Below are 18703 nucleotides of genomic sequence, written 5' to 3' on the forward strand. Positions count from 1 at the left end.
ATTTCTGCATGTTCATATTACAAGTCTCTGCTCACCCATCAGACTTACCTTGTAGCCCACACTGCGGCACGCACATCCATTGCACTTGTCGCTCTTGCAGCACTGGGGCTGGTCGTAGGACTGAGCGGTCTCTGACAGCAGAAGAGCCGATGCAGCGATCAGCAGAACTAGAGGCAGAGACTTCATGTCTTCTCGGCTGCATATCTCAGGCTACAAGCTGCAGGACGCTGCACGGCCGGTCACACTCATCAGGCAGCTTTATAGTGCCGCAGGTTCAGACACACCCAGCGGGGAATTATACAGTTGTGTCACCCAATAATGAGAGCAAAGTAATTACAAGGTTGTGTAAAATCACATTCCAGAGTGACTACAGTATGGTGCTTATACAGAAAACCAGCACTGATAATAAAATGGGATAAATCCCTGGTGGTCAGTGGTACAGTGAGTATCTATTCCCTGGTGATCAGTGGTACAGTCATTATCTATTCCCTGGAGGTCAGTGGTATAGTCAGTATCTATTCCCTGGAGGTCAGTGGTATAGTCAGTATCTATTCCCTGGTGGTCAGTGGTACATTAAGTATATATTCCCTGGTGGTCAGTGGTACAGCCAGTTTCCATTATCTAGTGGTCAGTGGAACAGCCAGTATTTATTCCCTGGAGGTCAGTGGTACAGTGAGTATCTATTCCCTGGTGGTCAGTGGTACAGTCAGTATCTATTCCCTGGTGGTCAGTGGTACAGCCAGTTTTGATTCCCTGGAGGTCAGTGGTAACGTCAGTATCTATTCCCTGGGGGTCAGTGGTACAGTCAGTATTTATTCCCTGGTGGTCAGTGGTACAGTGAGTATCTGTTCCCTGGTGGTCAGTGGTACAGTCAGTATCCATTCCCTGGTGGTGAGTGGCACAGTCAGTATCTATTCCCTGGTGGTCAGTGGTACAGTGAGTATCTATTCTCTGGTGGTCAGTGGTACAGTCAGTATCCATTCCCTGGTTGTCAGTGGTACAGTAAGTATATATTCCCTGGTGGTCAGTGGCACAGCCAGTTTCCATTATCTAGTGGACAGTGGTACAGTCAGTATCTATTCCCTGGAGGTCAGTGGTACAGTGAGTATCTATTCCCTGGAGGTCAGTGGTACAGTCAGTATCTATTCCCTAGTGGTCAGTGGTACAGTCAGTATCTATTCCCTAGTGGTCAGTGGTACAGTCAGTATCTATTCCCTAGTGGTCAGTGGTACAGTCAGTATGTATTCCCTGGTGGTCAGTGGTACAGCCGGTTTCCATTCCCTAGTGGTCAGTGGTACAGTCAGTATCTATTCCCTAGTGGTCAGTGGTACAGTCAGTATGTATTCCCTGGTGGTCAGTGGTACAGCCGGTTTCCATTCCCTAGTGGTCAGTGGTACAGTCAGTATCTTGCTGACGTAGAATTAGGTGATCCCCATGTTCCGACCTTAGAAGAGAGTTCTTTTAGGGGAGGTGTTAAATCTACATATTGTCCCCCGTTGCCCGCCGGGAGTAGCATTGATTTATTCCACAAGCAGGTATTGAGAGATGTTAAGGCTCTGATATACCCCAGTGTGGATAGTAATGTCACCAATGAGGAATGGTCAGCTGTTAAATGGCTCTCCAATATGGATGACATTGTAGTGAAACCGGCGGACAGGGGGGGAAATATTGTACTTCTTACCAAGGAATACTATATGCAGGAGGCATATAGGCAGTTATATCACACCTCTGTCTATCAAAGACTTGAGAGGGATCCCATCCCTATTATTTTGGCGCAAGTCCGCAAATTACTTATGCGGTATATCGACTTGGATTTTTTCACGGCGCGTATCATGGATCGGCTTGTGCCACCGTCCCCCAGTAAACCTACATGGTATTTTTTACCAAAAATTCACAAGTCACTGACCCATCCACCGGGACGTCCTATTGTTGCGGGGATAGGGTCAGTGACTGAGCCTTTATCTAAATATTTGGATTGGCTGCTTAGACCACTCTTGTCGCATGCTCCCACTTACCTACAGGACACCAATTCCTTCCTGGAGGTATTGAATAACTTCCAGTGGCAGGACGATTTCAATTTGGTGTCACTTGACGTTGAAAGCCTGTACACCCTGTCGTGCATTTTCATAAATGTACAATCTTATCTGAAGATATTATAGTCTAAATATCAATGCCCATTGCCTTTAAGTGTAATCACAGATTGAACCAGAGTCTGATATTTCTCTATAGGATTGAAACAGGCCGAGATGAGGTTATTCTGAGTTCAGTTTGGGTAACATGTTTGTAGGGACATAGAGTGTATTGTCTTTTAAAATTATTGTGAGCAGATGTAGTGTATCTGTTAATACTATAATGGGTCCTACAGACATGTATCTGTGAGAGACAACCATTCGAATAGCAATGTATTATTTTACTTCATTACAAAATCATTAGGGAAGTCTACTTTATAGAAAGCATTGGGTGTGTGAATGTCCCATTCATGTCTTCATAATTATATTCTATATATTCCTGTGTGGTGTATTTAAATTTGCAACATATCTTAACCAATGACTTATATAATATGTCATCTATGAATAACAGTGTGTCGATGTGTATATATATATATATATATATATATATATATATATATATACACATCATTTAGAATATATATTTTATGCCGTGTATATCCCACTGACCATATAGACTTTTAAGGTTTAGAAAAGTATTGAAGTTATCTTCCTACTAATTGGATTTCATGAGGAGAGCTGAATATTATTAGCCAGCCATGTGGGCAAGTTAATGAATCCGGATGTTAAGTAAAAGGAACCATTGTCCATTGTCCCTAAGAAGACAGTAGGAGATGGTGACTCCAACATGTCTAGATTAGGGATAATTAAAATGTCAGGAAGAAACCCTTAATATTGATGCATATTGGGGAGGTTAATAAGGTCATCTGAATATATTATTAGGTATTTAGAATTAATGTTGAAATTGTCATGTGGTACAACAGTGCCATCTAGAGGTAAATGGATAATAGTATGTCATTTTCACCAGTATTCCAAGGGTTAAAATGACATCATTGGTATCTGCATACGAATACACCCATCTTGTCTGATTGGAGATCCCTAATCTAGAAGGGGAGGAATTCTTAGAGAACATGGGGTATAAACTATGCATGTAAAGGTTAGGAGGGATCTATCTGGCTAGCTTTCTATCTATCTATCTATCTATCTATCTATCTATCTATCTATCTAACTATATCTATCTATCTATATCTATCCATCCATCTACACTCTTCAAATGAAACAACTGCAACTAACAATTTACTTCAACAACAAAAAGAAACTTGGATTCATTTTTGTCTACTGGAAGAGTTTTAAGAACTAATCACACCCGAAACCTGTCCATCCTTGACTTGGTAACGTATGTTATATTTTTTTTGCTTATGATATTATTAAGATATTCCTCTCAGCGTATAGTCAAGAGTTCCCATATTGTGGGAACGTATAGTGTTAATCACCTCCCTAATGCTAGTTGTCCTCTTAGCAAAGATGCATATTGCTAATGGGAGATTAGACATTGTCTGAGTAGAGGAAAACTCTGGGAAATTATATTTCCATAGTCTGGTTGCTGAGTGGGATATACAAACCGGATTCCAAAAAAGTTGGGACACTATACAAATCGTGAATAAAAACTGAATGCAATGATGTGGAGGTGCCAACTTCTAATATTTTATTTAGAATAGAACATAAATCACGGAACAAAAGTTTAAACTGAGAAAATGTACAATTTTAAGGGAAAAATATGTTGAATCAGAATTTCATGGTGTCAACAATTCCCCAAAAAGTTGGGACAAGGCCATTTTCACCACTGTGTGGCATCTCCCCTTCTTCTTACAACACTCAACAGACGTTTGGGGACCGAGGAGACCAGTTTCTCAAGTTTAGAAATAGGAATGCTCTCCCATTCTTGTCTAATACAGGCCTCTAACTGTTCAATCGTCTTGGGCCTTCTTTGTTGCACCTTCCTCTTTATGATGCGCCAAATGTTCTCTATAGGTGAAAGGTCTGGACTGCAGACTGGCCATTTCAGTCCCCGGATCCTTCTCCTACGCAGCCATGATGTTGTGATTGATGCAGAATGTGGTCTGGCATTATCTTGTTGAAAAATGCAGGGTCTTCCCTGAAAGAGATGACGTCTGGATGGGAGCATATGTTCTTCTAGAACCTGAATATATTTTTCTGCATTGATGGTGCCTTTCCAGACATGCAAGCTGCCCATGCCACACGCACTCATGCAACCCCATACCATCAGAGATGCAGGCTTCTGAACTGAGCGTTGATAACAACTTGGGTTGTCCTTGTCCTCTTTGGTCCGGATGACATGGCGTCCCAGATTTCCAAAAAGAACTTCGAATCGTGACTCGTCTGACCACAGAACAGTCTTCCATTTTGCCACACTCCATTTTAAATGATCCCTGGCCCAGTGAAAACGCCTGAGCTTGTGGCTCTTGCTTAGAAATGGCTTCTTCTTTGCACTGTAGAGTTTCAGCTGGCAACGGCGGATGGCACGGTGGATTGTGTTCACTGACAATGGTTTCTGGAAGTATTCCTGAGCCCATTCTGTGATTTCCTTTACAGTAGCATTCCTGTTTGTGGTGCAGTGTCGTTTAAGGGCCCGGAGATCACGGGCATCCAGTATGGTTTTACCGCCTTGACCCTTACGCACAGAGATTGTTCCAGATTCTCTGAATCTTCGGATGATGTTATACACAGTTGATGATGATAGATGCAAAGTCTTTGCAATTTTTCGCTGGGTAACACCTTTCTGATATTGCTCCACTATCTTTCTGCGCAACATTGTGGGAATTGGTGATCCTCTACCCATCTTGGCTTCTGAGAGACACTGCCACTCGGAGAAGCTCTTTTTATACCCAATCATGTTGCCAATTGACCTAATTAGTGTTAATTGGTCTTCCAGCTCTTCGTTATGCTCAAATTTACTTTTTCCAGCCTCTTATTGCTACTTGTCCCAACTTTTTTGGGATTTGTTGACACCGTGAAAATTGGAATCAACGTATTTTTCCTTTAAAATGATACATTTACTCGGATTAAACGTTTGATCTGTCATCTACGTTCTATTACAAATAAAATATTGACATTTGCCATCTCCACATCATTGCATTCAGTTTTTATTCACAATTTGTTTAGTGTCCCAACTTTTTTGGAATCCGGTTTGTAATATCATATTAATATCATTTATATTTTTGATTGTCATAGGCTGAGACAGAGTCAAGGGACAACATTTATTGTTCTTGTATTAATCTGTATTTTGTCTGTACCTGTTGGTAAACAGAAAATCCTGAGCTTCTCTTGATGTATTAATTATTGGTCTGTTTGATAAAGATATAGCATTTATATCTTATCATATGTAACTTTAAGTAATTCTGTGCTGGTGAGAAAGTGATAGTGGGTTACACCACCATCTAGTGGTGGTTTGTTGGTACTGCGTCAATTTGTCTATCCATTGATCTTATGTTAGTTTTATATTGGATTTTTACTCATTTATAAATAAATTATTACATATATTTTGCATAATTGGTTGCCCCTTTGTTTTCATTAATTGCATAAATTAAATTTAGAGTCTCAAGATAAAAGAAAGGCGTTTTATGTCCGCCTAGTGGATTTCCTGACTGATTTCCATATTTTATTATTTTATTTCAAAAATTTTTTTTTATATAAAATATTTATATTTTATATAAAAGATATACTTTGACAACCCGTATCCCACATGGGAAGGGTGTACAGGCTGTCATTAGACTTCTCAGCAACACAGACAAGAGTGATATCTATTGCAGCTTTGTCCAGGAGGCACTCAGTTTTGTACTTGGTAACAATGTGTTTACATTTGGGGGGCGCTGGTACAGGCAGATTCATGGTACGGCCATGGGTACGTCTTGCACCTTTGCCAATTTATTTTTATCAGTTTTTGAGGACTGTTTTGTATATTCCACTTCGAATCCGTACCTTCTGTACATTAAATTATATAATTACGCTACGTGGATGACGTGTTCATGGTGTGGCAGGGCTCCAGGCAGCTGTGTGAAGAGTTTGTGCATTTCCTTAATGACCATAATGACATGAACATGAGATTCACTATGAATTTTGGAGGTGGATCACTAGAATTTCTTGATGTCATGGTCACTATTGAGAACAGCACATTAGTCACCAAAGGCTATCGTAAGCCCACGGCCACCAATTCCCTGTTGCACCGTGACTGTTACCATCCACGTAGCGTAAAACGTGCAGTGCCGTATGGCCAATTTATTAGGCTCAGGCGCATAAATAGTACGGAGGTGGGCTATAGACAACAGGCCCTAGAACTCAAGAATAGGTTATTACAGAGGGGGTACCCTGAAAACATTCTGGATGTGGCATTAACAAAAGCAGGCCGCTTTACTCAGAAGGAGCTGCTTGAAGGCAAAAATAAAAATAAAAGTAAAAATGATAATGAATCAAAAAGTAATATGGAGAGATTTGCTTTTGCCTTCAGGTTTAGCCCTTTAGCGGATACCATTAGACAGGCCATATTTAAAAACTGGGAGATTCTCAAGAACGAAGAGGGGATTATAGGACTTAGCAGAAAACAAACCACTTGTCACCTTTAAAAGATGCCATACTATCAGGGATACATTAGTGAGGAGTAGATTGAGGGATATGAGAACTAAAAATTGCCTGACTGAGAACACCCCAACAGGCAGCCACAGATGCGGAAATTGTTATTTTTGCAAATATATAAATAAAAGGCAGGTTTGTTTCTTTTGCCGGCATACAGCACGGACTCGTGCAGTTCACCACATGCCGAACTAAATATGTACTATATCTGGTGTTGTGCTGCTGTGGCTCTTTCTATATAGGGAAGACGATTCGCCCTGTATATGAAAGATTTAGGGAGCACTTGAATTCTATAAAATCAGGAAAAGGATGCCCCAGACTGATTAAGCATGTGGTGAACATGCATGATGGTAATGTGGAATGCCTGCAGTTTGTAGCTCTGGAACATGTACCTGCTCCACCTGCTGGAGGTGACAGGGATCGCCTCCTAATGCAAAGGGAGGCTGATTGGATAATCCGCACTAATGCGATGGGGCCACTAGGGTTAAATGATCGCAATGAGTTAAGTGTATATTTATAGTAAACACATATCTAGACTAAATAATAGTATATTAGTTGGATGCACAGGGTGGTTGACACACCAAAAAGGGTGCTCTCAGTCTTGCAGCGTCACCCCGCTGCTGGACAAGAGTGAAATATAAAAGAGATGACTGGGCACACCTAAGATCTTTGGTAGTTAGTATTTATTATAGTAGTTAAAAATAGTTGAAATCACAAATCCGGTATAAAAATGTACAGTAAGACAGTATAGGTTTGTATAACTTCCACACTGTTAGCAGCATTCAGAACAAAAGTTCTGTGTATTTGTGGTTACAATGAAGCAGAAATGAATCATGGATGGTATTGTTGAATACCTGTGCCTAACGACCTCATTCCAAACACAATATAAGCAGAAAAATTGAGTACATAATAACGATGTGGATATTAGATCAGATGACGATAAATCAATAGCAGTATAGTAACAATTAAAGTGCAATGTTAGCAATAGTCATCAGGTGACATTAGGAAAAATAGGAGTTCGCTGACCTAAATAGGTCAAAGATTCTGAATGTCCAGATGCAACAGATTAAAGTCCCTCAGGTACTTGTTGCCGATTTGGGGTAGCGGAATGGTGCTATATAGTGAAATTGCGATAGTCATGGATAATAATTCACTCCGTCACTGACCCAGCGGCGTCCCGCTTTCGGTCAGAAATAAATCCAGCATTAGGGCAATAGTTAATTAAGGAACACTCTTACCGATGTTGGAGGGTTCTCACACATAGGAGAAACCTCTGCCGTCTATCGGAACTTACTCCTGGTTTTCTTGTTGCGGTTAGGTGAGTCCCACGATTGATGATATGGGTCACCGGTTGGCAGTTTGGTTACTGCACGCGGTCCCGCTCGTTTGGATCCGAATGAGGTATCCCAACCTTCCGGGCAGAAGTTTCAGACCGGCTGCATTTTGTAAGTCGGTTCAGAGTTGTTCCAAAGTAGAGTAGATGTGGTGCTCTCACAGGAAGTGGTACTTGGGGGGTCAGACCAGACGCGTTTCGGGGCTAGAGTGTCCCCTTCCTCAGTGGCTATCCGACCTCCCCAAAAGACCGTCCTTTTATGCTTTACAAAGGAACTTTGCAAAACCCGGTTCGGATTCTGGTTCCGGAAGTCCTATGGAAGTCATTATCCAGTCGGGAAATATTTCCCTTATTATTGTAGTATAACAGCTTTTCTTATTTCACTTATTTCGGCCGTTGTTAATGTGTGCCCGCATCTATAAGTTCTTAGTATCTTGTGGGCTTATTTTACTAGAAATAAATAGTAACTGTATAGTGTCGTTGCGATTCTCTTGCGTTTTTGTTGTCACTGCAAAAACCGCCCAAACAGCTGCATATTAAATAATTACGTATATTAATAAAAAGTACAGCATGTATAGCAGACATTTCAAAAGTATTATAAACAAAGTATGTATATACTAAAAAGCAACTAGTCTACTTATTGTCTGCACAAATTTTTTTTTTCAAAAATATATCCATATATTTTATATGGATTTTTGGATATTATTATTAAATATATAGACCATTTGGACATATAATGTTTCCAAAATTCTAGAGAAGACTCAACATTAACTGATATGCGAATATACATTAATACATATGTTTATTTCCATAGGTATACATGCACACAATCTCCCAGATGTATAGACACACGCTCTTTTGTTACTAGAATACATAAATATTGCTAGTTTTGAACAACCTATGCCTTTCTAATATCTACCAGATTTGGAAACACCTTCCCTCTCCCCCCCCCCTTTTTAACTCTTTCCCTCTCCATTTCCTACCTTTACGATATTTTTTGAACATACCTCCTGATTATATATACATACTTTGTTTATAATACTTTTGAAATGTCTGCTATACATGCTGTACTTTTTATTAATATACGTAATTATTTAATATGCAGCTGTTTGGGCGGTTTTTGCAGTGACAACAAAAACGCAAGAGAATCGCAACGACACTATACAGTTACTATTTATTTCTAGTAAAATAAGCCCACAAGATACTAAGAACTTATAGATGCGGGCACACATTAACAACGGCCGAAATAAGTGAAATAAGAAAAGCTGTTATACTACAATAATAAGGGAAATATTTCCCGACTGGATAATGACTTCCATAGGACTTCCGGAACCAGAATCCGAACCGGGTTTTGCAAAGTTCCTTTGTAAAGCATAAAAGGACGGTCTTTTGGGGAGGTCGGATAGCCACTGAGGAAGGGGACACTCTAGCCCCGAAACGCGTCTGGTCTGACCCCCCAAGTACCACTTCCTGTGAGAGCACCACATCTACTCTACTTTGGAACAACTCTGAACCGACTTACAAAATGCAGCCGGTCTGAAACTTCTGCCCGGAAGGTTGGGATACCTCATTCGGATCCAAACGAGCGGGACCGCGTGCAGTAACCAAACTGCCAACAGGTGACCCATATCATCAATCGTGCGACTCACCTAACCGCAACAAGAAAACCGGGAGTAAGTTCCGATAGACGGCAGAGGTTTCTCCTATGTGTGAGAACCCTCCAACATCGGTAAGAGTGTTCCTTAATTAACTATTGCCTTAATGCTGGATTTATTTCTGACCGAAAGCGGGACGCCGCTGGGTCAGTGACGGAGTGAATTATTATCCATGACTATCGCAATTTCACTATATAGCACCATTCCGCTACCCCAAATCGGCAACAAGTACCTGAGGGACTTTAATCTGTTGCATCTGGACATTCAGAATCTTTGACCTATTTAGGTCAGCGAACTCCTATTTTTCCTAATGTCACCTGATGACTATTGCTAACATTGCACTTTAATTGCTACTATACTGCTATTGATTTATCGTCATCTGATCTAATATCCACATCGTTATTACGTACTCAATTTTTCTGCTTATATTGTGTTTGGAATGAGGTCGTTAGGCACAGGTATTCAACAATACCATCCATGATTCATTTCTGCTTCATTGTAACCACAAATACACAGAACTTTTGTTCTGAATGCTGCTAACAGTGTGGAAGTTATACAAACCTATACTGTCGCCAGCTGAGCACTCAGCACACACGCCTGTATCCGCCCCAGCCTGCTGTTACTTAGTACTCGTCTTTTCTGGATTAAAGACATCTTTTTGCTACACCCGGGTGAGTGCCGCTATCATTTCTTCTCCATTGTTATATTCAGTCAGTATCTATTCCCTGGAGGTCAGTGGTATAGTCAGTATCTATTCCCTGGAGGTCAGTGGTACAGTCAGTATCTATTCCCTGGAGGTCAGTGGTATAGTCAGTATCTATTCCCTGGAGGTCAGTGGTATAGTCAGTATCTATTCCCTGGAGGTCAGTGGTACAGTCAGTATCTATTCCCTAGTGGTCAGTGGTATAGTCAGTATCTATTCCCTGGAGGTCAGTGGTACAGTCAGTATCTATTCCCTAGTGGTCAGTGGTATAGTCAGTATCTATTCCCTGGAGGTCAGTGGTATAGTCAGTATCTATTCCCTGGAGGTCAGTGGTTGGTATAGTCAGTATCTATTCCCTAGAGGTCAGTGGTATAGTCAGTATCTATTCCCTGGTGGTCAGTGGTATAGTCAGTATCTATTCCCTGGAGGTCAGTGGTACAGTCAGTATCTATTCCCTGGAGGTCAGTGGTACAGTCAGTATCTATTCCCTAGTGGTCAGTGGTATAGTCAGGATCTATTCCCTGGAGGTCAGTGGTATAGTCAGTATCTATTCCCTAGTGGTCAGTGGTATAGTCAGTATCTATTCCCTAGAGGTCAGTGGTATAGTCAGTATCTATTCCCTGGTGGTCAGTGGTACAGTCATTATCTATTCCCTTGAGGTCAGTGGTACAGTCATTATCTATTCCCTGGAGGTCAGTGGTACAGTGAGTATCTATTCCCTGGAGGTCAGTGGTACAGTCAGTATCTACTCCCTGGTGGTCAGTGGTATAGTCAGTATCTATTCCCTGGAGGTCAGTGGTATAGTCAGTATCTATTCCCTGGTGGTCAGTGGTACAGTCATTATCTATTCCCTTGAGGTCAGTGGTACAGTCATTATCTATTCCCTGGAGGTCAGTGGTACAGTGAGTATCTATTCCCTGGAGGTCAGTGGTACAGTCAGTATCTACTCCCTGGTGGTCAGTGGTACAGTCAGTATCTATTCCCTGGAGGTCAGTGGTACAGTCTGTATCTATTCCCTGGAGGTCAGTGGTACAGTCATTATCTATTCCCTTGAGGTCAGTGGTACAGTCATTATCTATTCCCTGGTGGTCAGTGGTACAGTCAGTATCTACTCCCTGGTGGTCAGTGGTACAGTCAGTATCTATTCCCTGGAGGTCAGTGGTACAGTCTGTATCTATTCCCTGGAGGTCAGTGGTACAGTCATTATCTATTCCCTTGAGGTCAGTGGTATAGTCAGTATCTATTCCCTGGAGGTCAGTGGTATAGTCAGTCAGTACAGGCAGGGACACATCCCCTTTCCCAAGCATGCATGCAAAGAACTTTTAACCCTTTATAAGGGGCTATACTATGATGGACGATACAATACACATGACTATATACATGATACAATTAACATATCAAACATATATAGGCAGCAAATGTCAAACAGAATTTCCCACCATCCATTTGTTTCGAACATATTTTAAAATATTCCTGCTTAATCCTAACCAGTTTTGGTGCAACAAAAAGCCACACGCTGCCAACGATGCTACAAAAATAGAAGTTCGGTAATTTTTTTAGACACAAGAAGATATACGTTCATCAAGGTTGGAGATACGAGGTGGGGATATCTTGGTCACTGTTTCATCCTGAAGTAAGTTCACACAGGTTTGGGTCATTTCAACAGATGTTACGTAATGAGGTGAGTGAGAAATGAGATACAAAGTAATAGAAGGAGAAACAACTTGTCTGCTGGTGAGAGGCAGGCATTGTTCAACTTCAACGTGACAACTCCCTCATCATTAAGAAAGTTGACAAGGGAGGTGCCCGGAAATAATGGGCAGATCTAAATATAGCGAGGAGGCTTTCTCACAACTGCCAGGCGAGAAGATTTACAAGAAACTTCAATGGTAGCATTTAAGAGGGACATTTTTCTTATATTAAAAACATTTTCTTAGGCTACTTTCACATTAACATTTTTCTTTTCAGGCATAGAGTTCCATCACAGGGGCGCTATACCGGAAAAGAACTGATCAGGTATATTCCCATGCATTCGGGATGGATAGGGATGTCTTCAGTTCAGTCATTTTGACTGATCAGGCAAAAGAGAAAACCATAGCATGCTACGGTTTTATCTCTGGCGAAAAAAACTGAAGACTTGACTGAATGCCGGATCCGGCATTTTTCCCCATAGGAATGTATTAGTGCCGGATCCGGCATTCAAAATGCTGGAATGCCGGACCCGTCCTTCCGGTCTGCGCATGCGCAGACCTTTAAAAATGAGAAATAAATAAATACCGGATCCGTTTTGCCCGATGACACTGGAAAAACGGATCCGGTATTGCAATGCATTTTTCTGACTGATCAGGCATTTTTCAGACTGATCAGGGAAAAATGACATACTTTTGCATACAGTTCAGGCAATGGAACTGTCTGCCGGAATCAAACCACGCAAATGTGAAAGTACCCTTAGAAGAAGCTGTTACATCAGAGGTCATTGAAGAAGAAGTAAAGAAAGCATTGACGAGTGAACAACCCAGAAGTGCATATAATGTATCTGCTTCCTAAGGTTCCTAAGCATTTGAAGGAACTCCTGGGTCACCCAATAGTCTCGGGGGTTAATTCACATTTGCACTTTCTGTCTATCTTTGTGGACTAATTTTTACAGAAGATAGTGCACAGATGTTATGACTGTAAGTAGGCACAGACAAGGACAGTCAGCCCTAAGTCTAGAAACCAGCCCGCTTTCTCTACCTACTTGTAGTACAATCTCTAGATAGCTAGACCACAACTGGTCGACGGTCCCTATAATAGTTAAGTGCAGAGATAGATAAACAATAAAGACAGACAAACACAATACCAGAGTCCAACGTAAATGGGTCAGAAACAGACAAGCTATGCAGTACCAAACAAGAGACAGAAAGTTGTCAGCTAGTGAGTCAGAGACTATCGCTGGCACTGGTGTAGGGCCAGAAAGGGGTTTAAATAGAGCGCCAAGTCCCAAGATCAGAGCCTGATAGACCCATGACTCAGCGCTCCATTAGTCAGAACATTAGCACACAGGAATAGAGCAGCTGAGTAATCAGCCCACTGCTAGTCTCCTCCAGCACAAGCATTGCATCCTGTCACTAATGGGTGTGGTTCAGCCACGTGTCTCTCCTAGCATGGCCATGGAAAAGCTGAGGACCGCGCCACTGGAATCCGTACAGGTAAGTTTCTTAAGTTATCTTACCCCATCCTAGGAGAAACCACCGGACCCTCAACAGAAGGAGCAGGTTTCTAATCAGACGAGGAGCATGAACATCCTAAGCCACAACCCATGTTCTCTCCTCAGCTCCATATCCCTTCCAAGGTTAAGGTACTGCAGAGAGCCCTGAACTCTCCGGGAATCAAGAGTTTTTTGCACCTCGTACTGCAGTTCACCTTAGATGGAGGAATCAGAGGAGGAATGTATTTCTTAGGCCTAATGCACATGACCGTTGTTTTATTCCATGTCCATGGAAAACTCGGCTAATGCACTGTTTGTCATCCGCATCAGTGATCCGTGTTTTCTGTCCGTCAAAAAAATATAACCTGTCCTATTTTTTTCACGGAAAACGGTTTGCGGACCTATTCAAGTCAATGGGACTGTGAAAAAACGTGGAGGCACACAAGATTGTCATCTGTGTCCATTTTTTTCCTATCATTTGCATGGCAAACTTGACTTAAATTTTTTTTTAACTTTCCTTCATGTCTGGAGATCCTCCAAAAATAAAGGAAACACGGAAACAAAAACGGAAACTGATCACGGAACAACGAAACCCCATTTTGCGGAACGGAACACAACAACGGTCATGTTCATGAGGCCTAACACAGTGATTTGAGGAACACATTATGTATCTGCATATGTAACGTCTGCAGGTACGTTAGCCCGCAGTATTCGTTTATAATTGACCTGTCACGTCGCAGATTCAAACTCGGGCTCGCTTTTTCATACGTCAGTGGAAACGACAAACATACTTCGTGTCAGCCTTGTTGGCATTCGCATACGTTCCAAACACGCTGCATGGTGAGGGGGAGGGGGGGTTAAGTCTGTCACCTTGTCTGCTTGCACTTGGGCAGCAGGGCGCATGTATCACAATTTGTTTTGCTTGGTTGTTTCAGTGGTCATGTCTCAGCCTTCTGACATTGAGGAGTTCGCGTCCTTGCCTCCATCCCCAGGCAGAGGGTCCGAACAAGGCAGCATCCCATCCCTTAGGTCATGGACAGTGCCAAAGCTGACGGCTGAACTTGTAAGAAGAGGCATTCCGTTCGCGGCTTGTACCTGGGCACAGGATTAAAAACCGGACTGTCCGGGTCAATCCCGTACGGGTGGCAACCCTACTTTGAAGTCCTCGGCATGACTGAGCCGGGTGGACGTAGAGCTCTTAGATTGGCTACTGCGGCTTCACCCGGTTCAGTCGTTCCGATCATTCTTGGTGGAAGGGTTTTCCCGGGGATTTCACACCGGGCTCATTACCTTGCCGCAGCACACGTTTGAATGTCCAAATCTACAGTCTGCTTTCAAACATGCAGGTTTAGTGGACGAACTGTTAAGGAGCGAGTTGGAAAAGGGCTTCGTCATAGGTCCTTTTGAGTCCCCTCCTTTTCACACATGGAGGGGGTGGTGCAAGGGAAGTATTCGAATAAATTTCGGTTGAGTTATGATTTGTCTGCTCCTCATTCTTCTCACGTACCAAGTCTCAATTCATTGATTCCGTCAGAAGAATTCTCTCTGAAGTATGCTTCTGTGGACTAGGCTATCTAGGTCATTCTTCAGACAGGTAGGGGTTCTTGGCTGTCCAAAGCAGATATTTCTGATGCGTTCAAATTACTTCCCATCAGACCATCTCTCTGGCAATGGCATGGCATCAAGTGGAGAGAGGCATATTATTTCGCCACCAAATTGTCTTTTGGTTCCAAAAGTTGCCCCAGTCTTTTTGACAAGTTAGTTGTCACGACTATAGTCATGGTCATGACTCTTAGAGCCGCATGCAGTTGCCAGTGGCCAGGTTTGGTTGTTTACCGCAGGTGAGGGTTGTTATTTGGTAGCCTCACGTGTGGTTGCCGCTGGCAACATGGTGTTGTTGGCAGTGTAGCAGCCTGAGCTTGTTGCTAGGCGGCTCGCTGTCAATGCATGCGGTTGCCTCTGGCAACGTGTGTTTGTATGTGTGCACTTTCTCCGTTTGGTGTGCACGGGGTTAAGTTGTGTGTGTTAGGAGTGGTGGGTGTGACCTCAGGCCTCCTTATATGTTGGTGTGGTGGAGCCTGAAGGTCAGTTTGATTTTGGTTTTCAGCTTGGTGTGGAGCTCTGCTCCTGGGCTGTTTGTGATTATGTCTGTGTGAGTCACCCTTATTTATTATATTGTTTCCCTTGCTCTGTCTGTGTGTCCCCTCCGGCGTGTTTCTGTTTTCCCTCTCCCACCTGGTGTATGTTGTTATGGTGTGGGCCTTGTTTGGAGGTTATTGTGTTGTAGTGTGTTTCCTCCGAAAGGGGGCTGCTTTCCCGGAGGGGTTTAGGCAAACATCTAGACAGTGCGTTTCCGGTCCATCTCGTCGGCAGCAGGTAAGTTCTGGTAACCTAGGTTGTCTGTTGCCTTTTGTTACTTACCTGTCGTTCGGCTGTGAACCCTGTCTAGTTGGTGGCCAGCTGTTGGGCTTCTGGAGACACCATGCATCCGTTGTGCTGGATGAATGGGTGGTCTCTGCCCTGTCTTCAGGCTTAGGGCATAGCAGGGATACTTAATGTTCTAGGTTGGAGAGCATGAGCCCCCTTACCTTCTGAGGCAGCTCAAGCATTAGGAGTTTAGGGAGTTCTTCAGGGTCGCGTTAGGAGGTGTCCTGTTCCCTGTTCCCTGCTTTCCTGCGTTGCAGCGAATGCCGAGGCACGGTGGGGGGTTTCCCCCACTCCCCGCCGTGACATTAGCGCAGGCTCTGGAGTGGATTTTGTTGGAAGTACGGGGTTGCCAGAATATCATTCATTACCTTGACGATTTTCTGTTGATTGAAAGCCCCTCACTGGCGCCTGTTGATTTACAAGTGCTTTTGCAAGTTTTCAAGCAGTTAAATATTCCGGTTGCTGACCACAAGACAGAGGGCCCTGCAGAAGTGATCACATTTTTAGGGATCTCCTTAAATTCACACGAGATGTCAGCTAGTCTGCCCCAAGAGAAGCTCGACAGGATCAAATCAGGTGTTCGTTCCTTGGTTATTTCACAGGTTTGCACTAAGAGAGAGTTACAGTCCCTGTTGGGCATGTTACATTTTGCTAAGATGATCATTCCTCAGGGTAGATCATTCATTTCCAGATTGTTGGTTTTATTGCAGGAAACTCATGATTTGGACGCATCAGTTCATCTAAGTGCCAACTCCTGGGCAGATCTGTTCATGTGGGACATATTTCTGAGCGGGTGGAATGGCATTTGGATGTTTGTTCCTAGGGCCACCGTCAATTCTCCACACGTGTTTTCAGATGCGGCAGCCTCGGTAGGTTTCGCTGCCATTTTTGGCTCACATTGGTTGGCCGGCTTATGGCCCATGGAGGTACAACAGATGCCAGGTTTTTCCCAGACTTCGGCATTGTTTGAGATTTATCCTATCGTAGCTGCTGACGTAGTTTGGGGGCAAAGGTGGTCGGGTCACACAGTGGTTTTCCACACTGACAACATGGCAACTGCAGACATCATTAACAAAGGTAGATCCAAATCCTTACTCATCATGTCTTTCACGTGCAGATTGACCTGGATAGCTCTGGAGCAGGGGTTTCATTTTCATGCTGATGTTTGTGGAAGGGGTGAGCAATGTTTCGGCCGATGCTTTGTAACATTTTGATTTTTCAAGTTTTTTCTTACAGAATCCAGAGGCGGATACAGTGGGCACCCCGGTACCGAACTGGCGGCTGCTGGTATTGGACTAGAATCTCTGATGGTGGTCACCAGTAGAGATGGCCCGAACTATCCGACGGCGAACAGTTCCCGGCGAACATAGCTTGTTCGCGTTCGCCTCTGCCGGGCGAACACATGCGATGTTCGGTCCGCCCCCTATACATCATCATTGAGCAAACTTTGACCCTGTACCTCACAGTCAGCAGACACATTCCAGCCAATCAGCAGCATACCCTCCCTCCCAGACCCTCCCACCTCCTGCACAGCATCCATTTTAGATTCATTCTGAAGCTGCAGTCTTAGTGAGAGGAGGGAGACTGTAACTGCTGCTGATTTAATTGGGAAATCGATAGCTAGGCTAGTGAATTCAGTGTCCACTCCAGTCCTGAAAGACTCATCTGATCTCTGCTGTAAGGACAGCGTCCTGACAGCACCCCAAAAAGCCCTTTTTAGGGCTGCAACATTAGTCTGCTTTTTTTTTTTCCTTTATATACATATTGCAGTTGCCTGGCCTGCCTGTGTGTGAGGAGCTGCAGGCCCACAGACTGTAGTGTGCCCACTGCCAGTGCTCACCCCTGTCATTCCGTGTGGCACAGGACTTTGCTTAAAAAAAGGCACTTAATTTTTACACTTTAATCTAAGGTTAGTTGCCTGCCAGTGTGTGTCAGGCTGACTTCCACTGACTGTAGTGTGCCCACTGCCAGTGCCCACCACTCATACCGGCTGGCACAGGACTTTGCATAAAAAAGGCATTTAATTTTTACACTTTAGTGTAATTTCAGCTGCTTGCCTGCTGCTAGTGTGTGTCAGGCCGACTTCAACTGACTGTAGTGTGCCCACTGCCAGTGCCCACCCCTGTCATCCCGTGTGGCACAGGACTTTGCTTAAAAAAAAGGCACTTCATTTTTACACTTTAATCTAAGGTTAGTTGCCTGCCAGTGTGTGTCAGGCCGACTTCAACTGACTGTAGTGTGCCCACTGCCAGTGCCCACCCCTGTCATCCCGAGTGGCACAGGACTTTGCTTAAAAAATAGGCACTTAATTTTTACACTTTAATCTAAGGTTAGTTGCCTGCCAGTGTGTGTCAGGCTGACTTCCACTGACTGTAGTGTGCCCACTGCCAGTGCCCACCACTCATACCGGCTGGCACAGGACTTTGCTTAAAAAAGGCATTTAATTTTTACACTTTAATGTAATTTCAGCTGCTTGCCTGCTGCTAGTGTGTGTCAGGCCGACTTCAACTGACTGTAGTGTGCCCACTGCCAGTGCCCACCCCTGTCATACCGAGTGGCACAGGACTTTGCTTAAAAAATAGGCACTTAATTTTTACACTTTAATCTAAGGTTAGTTGCCTGCCAGTGTGTGTCAGGCTGACTTCCACTGACTGTAGTGTGCCCACTGCCAGTGCCCACCACTCATACCGGCTGGCACAGGACTTTGCTTAAAAAAGGCATTTAATTTTTACACTTTAATGT

General features: G+C 43.4%; 1 long non-coding RNA gene across 2 annotated transcripts; it reads left to right on the forward strand.

Annotated features, from left to right (window-relative positions):
- The first annotated feature begins 685 nt into the window (after positions 1 to 685).
- LOC121000823 lies at positions 686 to 10832 on the forward strand. Of its 2 annotated transcripts, none has more exons than XR_005778908.1 (3): positions 686 to 726; positions 10376 to 10639; positions 10776 to 10832. It is a non-coding gene; the product is annotated as an uncharacterized LOC121000823 (long non-coding RNA). The 2 variants fall into 2 exon arrangements; XR_005778909.1 differs by having other exon boundaries at positions 10376 to 10540; positions 10710 to 10826.
- Positions 10833 to 18703: the final 7871 nt, after the last annotated feature.

Source organism: Bufo bufo, chromosome 5 (assembly GCF_905171765.1).
Source record: "Bufo bufo chromosome 5, aBufBuf1.1, whole genome shotgun sequence".
NCBI lineage: Eukaryota > Metazoa > Chordata > Amphibia > Anura > Bufonidae > Bufo > Bufo bufo.